Consider the following 13,036-nt stretch of genomic DNA (forward strand, 5'->3'; position numbering starts at 1 on the left):
ATGTCTAAATACATTCTTGAAACATAATGGCATAAAAAGGAAAAGTCAAGCCAAATTTAAAGAAAACATAGTATTGTTTTCCTTTTTAAGTTATCACAGTTTTGAAGACTTTATATTAAGAATTCCTGGGTTACTATGTTTTTCAGTGTTCTAAACCTTCAACATTGTCTTCAATATGAACTGTGCCTTTTTCTAAATGTAAATATATATATGTGTGTATATATATGAATATATATGTTTAAAATGAGCAATAAAAGTATTTTTTTCCTCATTTATAGGTTAGCCTCTCCTCACCCTCACCCCTCACCCCCCACTCATGGAAATAATATAAATGCACTTATTCTGAAAAGTGGGACAAACCTTCAATAGATGATGGAGATTATCAGGAATTTTGAAATAAATTATGTGGGAAGAGACACTAGATTAAAGTAAAATAAATTTCCAAGGGTGACCAAGACATTCTTATATCCCTAAATAGCTTTGAAAGGGCACTTAAAGATGGCAAGTGATAGCTTTAGAAGCAAGTGAGAAAAATGCTACAGAAAGCAGCATGAAGACATGTAATGGTGCTGAAGAAATGCATAAAGCAATGTAATAAGTGAAAACATTTATTTATGTTTTATTGAAATAGTTTATCAGTGATGTAAAATATGTTGGTATTTCCCTACCTAGCTAGCATCTTGGCCCATGATACAGGCCTTCAGTTGACTTACACTGAAATAAATTTTTTTAAATCTCATAAGGCAAACAAAATGGATTTTATAAGTCCTAGTATGGAAATTACAAATACTGTTAGGGATAAAAAGTCAATGCTATTACTTTTTATCAGTATTCATGTATAAAACTACAAAGAATGAATTAAATGGGAGAAATTTCACGGGAAAATTCAAGATATACTCTCAGTTTGATATGCAACTTTAAAAAATCTATTGCTTTACTCTCAACGGAGAACTTTAAACTTTATAAGTACAACACAACAGTAGCACAGATATCTGTTCCCTACTGGGAAGACGCATATTTTTGCAAACTGTGTGTTATATATGACCATATGTCTTCTAATTTTTATACAGGGGATAGATTGAAATCATTTTATGAAATATGCCATCTATCTTGTCTAGTTTTAAAATATCCTATGAAATATATCCTGTTATGTGATTTTTCTTGTGTAGGTTGGAGTTGTGCTTTTTATTTTTCCAAATATTTGTGTGGCTTGTTTCAAAATCTTTTATTAAAATATCATGCCATCCTAATTGCAAGAGGCTCGAACTTAATATGAATGTTTAAGATAAAATATTTTTACTTTTATAACCTTCTCTTTCTTTTACACGACTGTCATCTCCAGTATCTAAAATACCATTGAGCATAGAGTAGGCACTCAGTAAATAATTGTTGAATGAACAAATGACCATTATAGAAGAAGCCAATCTCTTAAGAAGCTTACTGCTAATTGGTTAGATTTTTATATATTGTCTTTAATTTAATAGTTTGGAACTTGGAATAGAAAAATAATGTTAAAATAACATTATAAATGATGGTTTCATCCCCAAGTTAGAATAATTTCATCTGGTTAAATGCAACTAGAGTTCAGTAAAACAGATGCTTGCCTGTGTGCCAGGCTTATAAATGAGGTCAGTCTGTGTCACTTGTCACTTCATTAAAAATCAAGGTTGACTTGGACTCAAGGTTTAATCATAACCAATACTATGAGTGCAATGAAAAGTAATAGAAAATATTACTACTTCAGTGGCTTTCAAACTTTTTTTATTGTGACCCACAATAAGAAATACATTATGGAACAGACACATAAAAACACACTCAGACACACAACCAAAACATGGTTCACAAAACAGTACTTACCTTCCTCAGTTAATGCACTCTGTTATTTTTCTGTTTGGCTTTATTCTAGTCTTTTCTATGCCATTCAGTTGAAAAGAAATGTTGTTGGGGAATTGCTAAATTTATTTCAAAGCCCAAAATTTGAAAAAGAAATCTGACTTAGAAACTAAGCTAAGGAGAAGATCCATCAAAATGGAGGTAGGGCATCAATGAACAGATGGTTTCATTATAAAGAACAAAACAGACGTGCATATATATTCTCAGAGGTAGATGATGTGATGTCCGTCCCAATATCCCAAACATTGTACACCTCATACCTCCATGTCTTTGCTCATGCTGACTTGAATGATCTTCACCTTTAACTTTCTCCCTTTGAAGAAATCAGATGCATTCTCCCAGGACCAGCTTAATCGTCATCCTCTTTGTGGTTCTCTTGATCTCCCTGACAAAATATTGCTATGCCTCTGGGTCCAGTGCTCTGGGAATTTTTCCATTTCTTTTATATCTCATTTAGGACATAGTATCACAATTATTTTCGTATGCATGTATCTCCTCTACTAAACTGTGAGTCCCTGGAAAGCAGAAACTAGTTACCTATCAAGTGCTCAGCACAGCACCAAACCCAAGGGTGTTGAATGATTGAATGAGTAAATAAATGAACCATAAAACCACTGAATATCTGAAAGGGAAAAATCGGGTGTCACTGGGTGATGGGACAAATACAGGAAGGAAGGACTATGCCCATCAAAAGGGAACTAAATGGAAATTCCTCTGTAAAGATGGCACCAGCTATTAATTTTGCATCATTGTGAATAGAAAAATTTACATTATAGGCGAAATTTTACTGTCACATTTCTTGGGACTCTATTGCAGGTAGACCGCGGTCCAGTTATCCATTTATTTTTAATCCTGATAATGATAAATTTAGGATTACAGCTCTTCCTCCGCTTATGGTGGGGTTACATCCCGATAAACACATCATTGTAAGTTGAAAATGTCATAAGTCAAAAATACATGTAATATACCTAACCTACATTAAACATGCTCAGAACACTTACCTTAGCCTACAGTTGGACAAAATCATCTAACACAAAGCCTATTTTATAATAAAGTATTTAATATTTCATGAAATTGATTGAATACTGTGCTGAAAGTGAAAAACAGAATGGCTGTATGGGTAAAGAATGGTTGTAAAAGTATTGGTTGCTTACAGTAGTGATCACATGGCTGTCTGGGAGCTGCGGCTGCCCGGCATCATGAGAGAGTAACGTACTGCATATCACCAGTCTGGGAAAAGATAAAAATTCAAAATTTGAAGTCTGGTTTCTACTGAATGCATTTCACTTTGGCACCATCTTAAAGTCAAAAAATCATAATTTGAACCATCATAAGCTGAGGATCATCTGTATTTTGTTGAAGGATGAGAAAACTTGCTGAAATTTCCATTACTGAAACTATAACTTAGTTCACAAATATGGAATCTTTGCCACTGCTGATTTATATGAAGCATTTAGAGAAATGGCTCTTAAATTTATCTCATCAAAGGGCTTTTCTAGTACCAAATAGTTGACCAGGCAATATGCCAAGAAAGGTAGCACACCTAACTCAAAGTGAGAGATGTGGAGAGATACTCTGACACCAGGAAGGGGTCAGGGTCGGTGGGGCTTCTCTTGGCAGAAGGAAGTGTTGCCATCCTGCTGCTGTCGCCAAAGCCACTTGGACTCTAGAGCCATTTGCAAAGAGATTTCACCAGCCATTATTCCCACCAAAGCTGCCAAGGAAGAGACATATTAAATTGTATTAATAATAGTTACCGCAGTTGAAATAATAACTAAGAGTCCAGATTTGGAGACAGATAAAACCAGGGTCAAGTTCTAGCTTCTCCACTTACTTGCTGAAAATTATAGGCAAATTACTTAACCTTTCTAACTATAAGTTTCCACAACTGTGAAGTGGGGTTAACAAATAGCCCCTCTCATAGGCATGTCTTGAGCATTATATAAAATAATACATGTAAAATATTTAGTTTACTGTCTGACATACAAGTGTGAAATTAAGGTTAGGTATTTTATTATTAATTGACGGCCTAAATCATCTTATTTACTCATTATAATAATCCCCTAGGATAAGGAAATTCTCATCATTAAAAATACAGAAGATCAGCAAATTTTATGTGTCCTTTCTCTGAATCTTTCTCTCCTCCCCACTTTATGACATTCCATTTTATACCCTTTTAGATATCCATGTTTTTTTCATTCGTTATTTAATCATTCATTCTCCACTTCCTCTGTGTAATTTTTTTTTGATTTGTTACTCCTTTTATTTAAGAGGCAATTTCAAATTATGAATGGGAAATTAATTATAAAATACTACTGATGATTTACAAAGACATCTTGGTTATTGCCTAATACTTTGTCCTTATCTTTATAGAGATTGGTTTTTTAAAATAAATATTCTGATCCTATGACAAGCATTTCAAATACCATGTACTTCTATGTAATAGTCATCCTATTTAAATGTTAATAAAATCTGTTTGCATGTAGATTAAAAAAATCAAAACATGAAAATATCAAAATGCCAAGTTATAATACAGTGTTACAAGTGGATTAAAGTATAAAATGAAGTCATAATACCAAGGCTTTTTTCCTAGTTTATGAAAGCTTCAGTTTAGTGAAGCTTAAATCAAGACCTAAAAATATTTGGAATTGTAACTAAGTTACAAACAAATAAATGGTCTGCTCCCAGAGATCAGGAGTCTAATTGGAATTATTGACTCTCCATGGAGAGTCATTCTGAACCTCTGTGTAATTTTTTTTTGCGGTACACGAGCCTCCCACTGCTGTGGCCTCTCCCGTTGCGGAGCACAGGCTCCGGACGCGTAGGCTCAGCGGCCATGGCTCACGGGCCCAGCTGCTCCGCGGCATGCGGGATCTTCCCGGTCCGGGGCACGAACCCGTGTCCCCTGAATCGGCAGGTGGACTCTCAACCACTGCGCCACCAGTGAAGCCCTGTGTAATTTTTATATAAAGATGAAGTTGCAGGACCAGATCATAGGTTAATAGGAAAAATGAACTATTAAACTGCACAGGTTAAGAGTCAGATTCATGTCTGAGTTTGACTGATTTGAAAGTCTGTGTTCATTTCCCTCCTTCCGCTCTTCCTTCTTTCCTTCCTTCCTTCCATCCTTGCTTTCTTTTTTCCTTCTTTTAAGGAGGGGGGAGAGTCTACACATTAAATAAATGTATGCTAAAATGTTTAAATGTAATAATAAAATACTCTGACAAAAAAGTAAAATCATTTTTGAAAAGAGGAGACTGTTTCCGTCAGGTACCCTAACTCAACCGGATGAGCTGCCCCTGGTGCTGAGGGTTCCACATCACATAGAATTATGTTAAATCCCTTACAGCAGTGTGAAAAAGAACTCACACTAAGAACACAGCAGAAGACATTGAGAAAAAGCTTCTGAGCAGGAAAAGTCAAGAGAAGGTTTCAAACTGTACGTGAAATTACCTCTTTTCTTTTGGCTTTAGCTGCAGGAGAGGACAGACGAGAGTCAAGGAAGGCATCTTCCTAATTGGCTCCTGCAGCCTGAGCAGACTGAATAGCCCAGAGACTGAAAGATGTTTATTATACAGAATTGGCTCATGTGATTATGGATGCCAACAGGTCCCAAGATCTGCAGGGTGAGCAGGCAACCTGGAGTCCCAGATCTGATGATGTAGTTCCACTCGGAAGGCAAGCAGGTTCAAGAACCAGGAAGAGGCAAGGTTTCAGGTTGAATCTGAAGGCAGGAAAAGGGTAATGTTCCACTTCAAAGTCAGTCAGCTAGGAGAAATTCTCTCTTACTCTGGAGAGATTCAGCCTTTTTATTCTAATAAAGTCCTCAACTGATTGGATGAGGCCCATTCACATTAGGGAGGTCAATCTGCTTTACTCAGTCTACCAATTTAAATGTTAATCTCATCCAAAAACATTCTCACAGAGACACACAGAATAATGTTTTACCAAATATCTAGGAACCCTGAGGCCCGGTCAAAATGACACATAAAATTAACCATCACAGGAGAAATAGGTGAAAAGAAGCATTGGTGCTGATTTAAACGCTCTGTAATCCTTAAGACTTTCAGCAACATTGTGGAGAGGAGGAACCAAGGCAGTGGAGTAGAAGGACGTGCTCTCACTCCCTCTTGCGAGAACACCAGAATCACAACTAGCTGCTGGACAATCATCGACAGGAAGACACTGGAACTCACCAAAAAAAGATACTCCACATCCAAAGACACAGGAAAAGCCACAATGAGATGGTAGGAGGGGTCTAATCACAGTAAAATAAAATCCCATAACTCGTGGGTGGGTGACTTACAGACTGGCGAACACTTATACAACAGAAGTCCACCCACTGGCGTGAAGGTTCTGAGCCCCACGTAAGGCTTCCCAACCTGGGGGTCCGGCAATGGGAGGAGGAATTCTTAGAGAATCAGACTTTGAAGCCTAGTGGGAATTGATTGTAGGACTTCGATAGGTGGGATTGGGGGAAACAGAGACTCCACTCTTGGAGGGCACACAAAAAGTAGTGTGCACATCAGGACCCAGGGGAAGGAGCAGTGACCGTGGCAGAGACTGAACCAGACCTACCTGCTAGTTTTGGAAGGTCTCCTGCAGAGGCGGGGGGTGGCTCTGTTTCACCATGGGGACAAGGACACTGGCAGCAGAAGTTCTGGGAAGTACTCCTTGGTGTGAGCCCTCCCAGAGTCTGTCATTAGCCCCACCAAAGAGCCCAGGTAGGCTCCAGTGTTGGGTTGCCTCAGGCCAAACAACCAACAGGGAGGGAACCCAGCCCCACCCATCAACAGTCAAGTGGATTAAAGTTTTACTGGGTTCTGCCCACCAGAGCAACAGTCAGCTCTACCCACCACCAGTCCCTTGCATCAAGCCTTTTAGGTAGCCTCATCCACCACAGGGCAGACAACAGAAGCAAGAAAAACTACAATCCTGCAGTGTGGAACAAAAACCACATTCACAGAAAGATAGACAACATGAAAGGGCAGAGGGCTATATACCAGATGAAGGAACAAGATAAAACCCCAGAAAAACAACTAAATGAAGTGGAGATAGGGAACCTTCCAGAAAACGAATTCAGAATAATAATAGTGAAGATGATCCAGGACCTCGCACAAAGAATGGAGGCAAAGATCGAGAAGATGCAAGAAATGAAGAATTAAACAGCAAACAAACAGAGATGAAAAATACAATAACTGAAATGAAAACTAAACTAGAAGGAATCAATAGCAGAATAACTGAGGCAGAAGAATGGATAAGTGACCTGGAAGACAGAATGGTGGAATTCACTGCTGTGGAACAGAATAAAGAAAAAAGAATGAAAAGAAATGAAGACAGCCTAAGAGACCTCTGGGACAACATTAAATGCAACAACATTCACATTATAGGGGTCCCAGAAGGAGAAGAGAGAGAGAAAGGACCAGAGAAAATATTTGAAGAGATTACAGTCGAAAACTTCCCTCACATGGGAAAGGAAATAGCCACCCAAGTCCAGGAAGTACAGAGAGTCCCATACAGGATAAACCCAAGGAGAAGAACGCCAATACACATAGTAATCAAATTGGCAAAAATTAAAGACAAATTATTGAAAGCAAGGGAAAAATGACAAATAACATACAAGGGAACTCCCATAAGGTTAACAGCTGATTTCTCAGCAGAAACTCTACAAGCCAGAAGGGAGGGGCATGATATACTTAAAGTGATGAAAGGGAAGAACCTACAACCAAGATTATTCTACTCGGCAAGGATCTCATTCAGATTCGATGGAAAATCAAAAGCTTTACAAACAAGCAAAAGCTAAGAGAATTCAGCACCACTAAATCAGCTCTACAACAAATGCTAAAGGAACTTCTCTAAGTGGGAAACACAGGAGAAGAAAAGGACCTACAAAAACAAACCCAAAACAATTAAGAAAATGGTCATAGGAACATACATATCGATAATTACCTTAAACATGAATGGATTAAATGCTCTAACCAAAAGACACAGGCTTGCGGAATGGATACAAAAAGAAGACTCATATATATGCTGTCTACAAGAGACCCACTTCAGACCTAGGGACACATACAGATTGAAAGTGAGGGGATGGAAAGATATTCCATGCAAATGGAAATCAAAAGAAAGCAGGAGTAGCTATACTCATATCAGATAAAATAGACTTTAAAATAAAGAATGTTACAAGAGACAAGGAAGGACACTACATAATGATCAAGGGATCAATCCAAGAAAAAGATGTAACAATTATAAATATATATGCACCCAACAAAGGAGCACCTCAATACATAAGGCAACTGCTAACAGCTATAAAAGAGGAAGTCAACAGTGACACAATTATAGTGGGGGATTTTAACACCTCACTTACACCAATGGACAGATCATCCAAAATGAAAATAAATAAGGAAAGAGAAGCTTTAAATGACACAATAGATCAGATAGATTTAATTGATATTTATAGGACATTCCATCCAAAAACAGCAGATTACACTTTCTTCTCAAGTGTGCATGGAACATTGTCCAGAATAGATCACACCTTGGGTCACAAATCAAGCCTCAGTACATTTAAGAAAATTGAAATCATATCAAGAATCTTTTCTGACCACAACGCTACGACATTAGAAATCAATTACAGGGAAAAAACATAAAAAACACAAACACATGGCTGCTAAACAATACGATACTAAATAACCAAGACATCACTGAAGAGGAAATCAAAGAGGAAATCAAAAAATACCTAGAGACAAATGACAATGAAAACACGATGATCCAAAACCTATGGGATGCAGGAAAAGCAGTTCTAAGAGGGAATTTTATAGCTATACAAGCCTACCTCAAGAAACAAGAAAAATCTCAAGTAAACATTCTAAACTTACACCTTAAGGAACTAGAGAAAGAAGAACAAACAAAACCCAAAGTTAGCAGAAGGAAAGAAATCATAAAGATCAAAGCAGAGAAATGAAATAGAAACAAAGAAAACACTAGCAAAGATCAATAAAACTAAAAGCTGGTTCTTTGTTAAAACATTATCCAGACTCAACAAAAAAAAGAGAGGGGGAGGACTCAAATCAATAAAATTATAAATGGAAAGGGAGAAGTTACAACAGACACCGCAGAAATACAAACTATCCTTAGAGACTACTACAAGCAACTCTATGCCAATAAAATGGACAACCTGGAAGAAATGGACAAATTCTTAGAAAGGTATAACCTTCCAAGACTGAACTAGAAAGAAACAGAAAATATGAACAGACAAATCACAAGTAATGAAATTGAAACTGTGATTAAAAATCTTCCAACAAACAAAAGTCCAGGACCAGATGGCTTCACAGGTGAATTCTATCAAACATTTAGAGAAGAGCTAACACCCATCCTTCTCAAACTCTTCCAAAAAATTGCAGAGGAAGGAACACTCCCAAATTCATTTTATGAGGCCACCATCACCCTGACACCAAAAGCAGACAAAGTTACTACAAAAAAAGAAAATTACAGAACAATATCACTGATGAATATAGATGCAAAAATCCTCAACAAAATACTAGCCAGCAGAATCCAACAACACATTAAAATGTTTATACACCACGATCAAGTGGGATTTATCCCAGGGATGCAAGGATTCTTCAATATATGCAAATCAATCAATGTGATACACCATATTAACAAATTGAAGAATAAAAACCATATGATCAGATCAATAGATGCAGAAAAAGCTTTTGACAAAATTGAACACTCATTTATGTTAAAAACTCTCCAGAAAGTGAGCATAGAGGGAACCTAACTCAACATAATAAAGGCCATATACGACAAACCCACAGCAAACATCATTCTCAATGGTGAAAAACTGAAAGCATTTCCTTTAAGATCAGGAACGAAACAAGGATGTCCACTCTCACCACTATTGTACAACATAGTTTTGGAAGTCCTAGCCATGACAATCAGAGAAGAAAAAGGAATAAAAGGAATACAAATCGGAAAAGAAGTAAAAGTGTCACTGTTTGCTGATGACATGATACTATACATAGAGAATCCTAAAAATGGCAGCAGAAAACTACTAGAGCTAATCAATGAATTTGGTAAAGTTGCAGGATACAAAATTAATGCACAGAAATCTCTTGCATTCCTATACACTAATGATGAAATATCTGAAAGAGAAATAATGGAAACACTCCCATTTACCATTGCAACAAAAACAGTAAAATACCTAGAAATAAACCTACCTAGGGAGACAAAAGACCTGTATGCAGAAAAGTATAAGATACTGATGAAAGAAATTAAAGATGATACCAACAGATGGAGAGATATACCATGTTCTTGGATTGGTAGAATCAGTATTGTGAAAATGACTATACTACCCAAAGCAATCTACAGATTCAATGCAATCCCTATCAAATTACCAATGGCATTTTTTACAGAACTAGAACAAATCATCTTAAAATTTCTATGGAGACATGAAAGACCCCAAATAGCTAAAGCAGTCTTGGGGGCAAAAAACGGTGCTGGAGGAATCAGGCTCCCTGACTTCAGACTATACTACAAAGCTACAGTAATCAAGACAATATGGTACTGGCACAAAAACAGAAATATAGATCAATGGAACAAGACAGAAAGCCAAGAGATAAACCCACGCACCTATGGTCAACTAATCTATGACAAAGGAGGCAAAGATATACAATGGAGAAAAGACAGTCTCTTCAATAAGTGGTGCTGGGAAAACTGGACAGCTACATGTAAAAGAATGAAAATCGAATACTCCCTGACACTATACACAAAAATAAACTGAAACTGGATTCGAGACCTAAATGTAAGACTAGACACTATAAAACTCTTAGAGGAAAACATAGGAAGAATACTCTTTGACATAAATCACAGCAAGATCTTTTTTGATCTACCTCCTAGAGGAATGGAAATAAAAACAAAAATAAACAAATGGGACCTAATGAAACTTCAAAGCTTTTGCACAGCAAAGGAAACCATAAAGAAGATGAAAAGATAACCCTCAGAATGGGAGAAAATATTTGCCAACAAATCAACAAAGGATTAATCTCCAAAATATATAAACAGCTCATGCAGCTCAATATTAAAGAAACAAACAATCCAATCCAAAAATGGGCAGAAGACCTAAATAGACATTTCTCCAAAGAAGACATACAGATGGCCAAGAAGCACATGAAAAGCCGCTCAACATCACTAATTATTAGAGAAATACAAATCAAAACTACAATGAGGTATCACGTCACACCAGTTAGAATGGGCATCATTAGAAAATCTACAAACAATAAATGCTGGAGAGGGTGTGGAGAAAGGGGAACCCTCTTGCACTGTTTTTGGGAATGTAAATTGATACAGCCACTATGGAGAACAGTATGGAGTTCCTTAAAAAACTAAAAATAGAATTACCATATGATCCAGCAATCCCACCACTGGGCATATAGCCAGAGAAAACCATAATTTAAAAAGACACATGCACCCCAATGTTCATTGCAGCACTATTTACAATAGCCAGGTCATGGAAGCAACCTAAATGCCCATTGACAGACGAATGGATAAAGCAGATGTGGTACATATATACAGTGGAATATTACTCAGCCATAAAAAGGAAAGAAGTTGGGTAATTTGTAGAGACATGGATGGATCTAGAGACTGTCATACAGAGTGAAGTAAGTCAGAAAGACAAAAAAAAGTATCGTATATTAACGTATATATGTGGAACCTAGAAAAATGGTACAGATGAGCCGGTTTGCAGGGCAGAGGTTGAGACACAGATGTAGACAACAAACGTATAGACACCAAGGGGGGAATACCGCGGTGGCGTGGGGATGGTGGTGTGATGAATTGGGCGATTGGGATTGACATGTATACACTGATGTGTATAAAATTGATGACTGATAAGAACCTGCAGTACAAAAAAACAAAGAAAAAAAACAATACTAAACTTTCTTTGGGTTATTTGTATGGAAATATGTTAATATAAATGTTTCAGACATTACATGAAATTTCTAAAAATCTTATATGTTCTGGTATAATGTCATAAGTCATAATTGTAGTTATTACTTTAAAATATATATCTCAGAAATAACTAAATTTTCTTGTCAATTGCATTATTATGAACTTTCATCAAATCTTTAACCGTGGTTATTTTTAAGTCTTTTGTCATTTACAGACAGTTCTGGGTGTACTTTGATGCTTTTGCAAAAATGTTCCTATAAAAGGGTTTCATCTTCAAGGAATTCATGGAAAAGACTCTGACAAGTACAGGTTTCTGGTAACTGACTATACTGATGAACTGAATGAATAAGCATTTTCAGAACTCTAATGGAAAACTGATGAATTCATAAAAGTGCTAACAAAAGATCAAGATAAAAAAAATTAATTACATGGGACTAAGTGAACTGAGGAGGATGCTTATAATTTTTGTGGCTTTCTGTTTGAATGAAAAAAAAAAATCCCACAAGGACCCAGAGGCAAAAAGTATACAAATCAATTTTCACTGCAAAGTAAAGGAGCTGTTACAGTGGAGGATTACTGGACTGAATGTCAATATTATGACATAGTGTGAGTGTGTTTCGCGTTTGGTAATTGCAATCATTGTTGCTTTTGTTGTGGTCATCATTTACAATGCTTGGTGTCAGTTTATTTATCTCTTGTAAAAATAAAATATAGTGTGTGTGTCTGAAAAAAAAAAAAGACTCTGAGCAAATCTAAGTTTCATCATGTTCCATGCAAACTAAGATGCTAGGATGAAAATAAACATGTATTAGCTTAAAAATAAAAAGAAAAATTGAAAGTAGGAAGGGTTTGCACTGTATTCCAGTTGAAATAAAGTATAATGACTGAGATTCTGACATGCTCTTTTAGTACCAGAATAGCATTTATGCATCAAAATCTGCTTATGAATACACAGTAAATGTAAATGTTCAACTAATCTTGTATAACAAATGTAGCCACTAACTGTTCCTTTACATATATTGAATAGGATCTTTATCTCTTTACATATATTGAATAGAAAATCAAAAGAATCTTTTTTCTAGAAACTTCTTTCCCATTAAAGTACAATTTATTCTGCTAGCAATAAATTAATAAAATGAGGCATGCCTTGTTCTTTCCAAGTCAAAGTCCATAACTTCATGGAACTTATATTTCACCAAGG

The 13,036-nt window shown here is 36.4% G+C and overlaps 1 protein-coding gene across 9 annotated transcripts in view; it reads right to left on the reverse strand.

Moving 5' to 3' along the window:
* Positions 1-13,036, reverse strand: part of GAS2 (growth arrest specific 2) — a 159,550-nt gene that overhangs the window by 122,077 nt on the left and 24,437 nt on the right. For 7 of the 9 annotated variants that reach the window (XM_049713497.1, XM_049713503.1, XM_049713498.1 and 4 more), the window contains exon 2: positions 3,048-3,123. The gene's annotated coding sequence lies outside the window, so the exon portion shown is untranslated. Of the gene's footprint in view, positions 1-3,047; positions 3,124-5,346; positions 5,825-13,036 lie in introns of those variants that run through there. The other 2 variants (XM_033409560.2, XM_033409496.2) reach the window with 2 other exon arrangements.

The sequence above is a fragment of the Orcinus orca genome, chromosome 8 (assembly GCF_937001465.1).
Source record: "Orcinus orca chromosome 8, mOrcOrc1.1, whole genome shotgun sequence".
NCBI lineage: Eukaryota > Metazoa > Chordata > Mammalia > Artiodactyla > Delphinidae > Orcinus > Orcinus orca.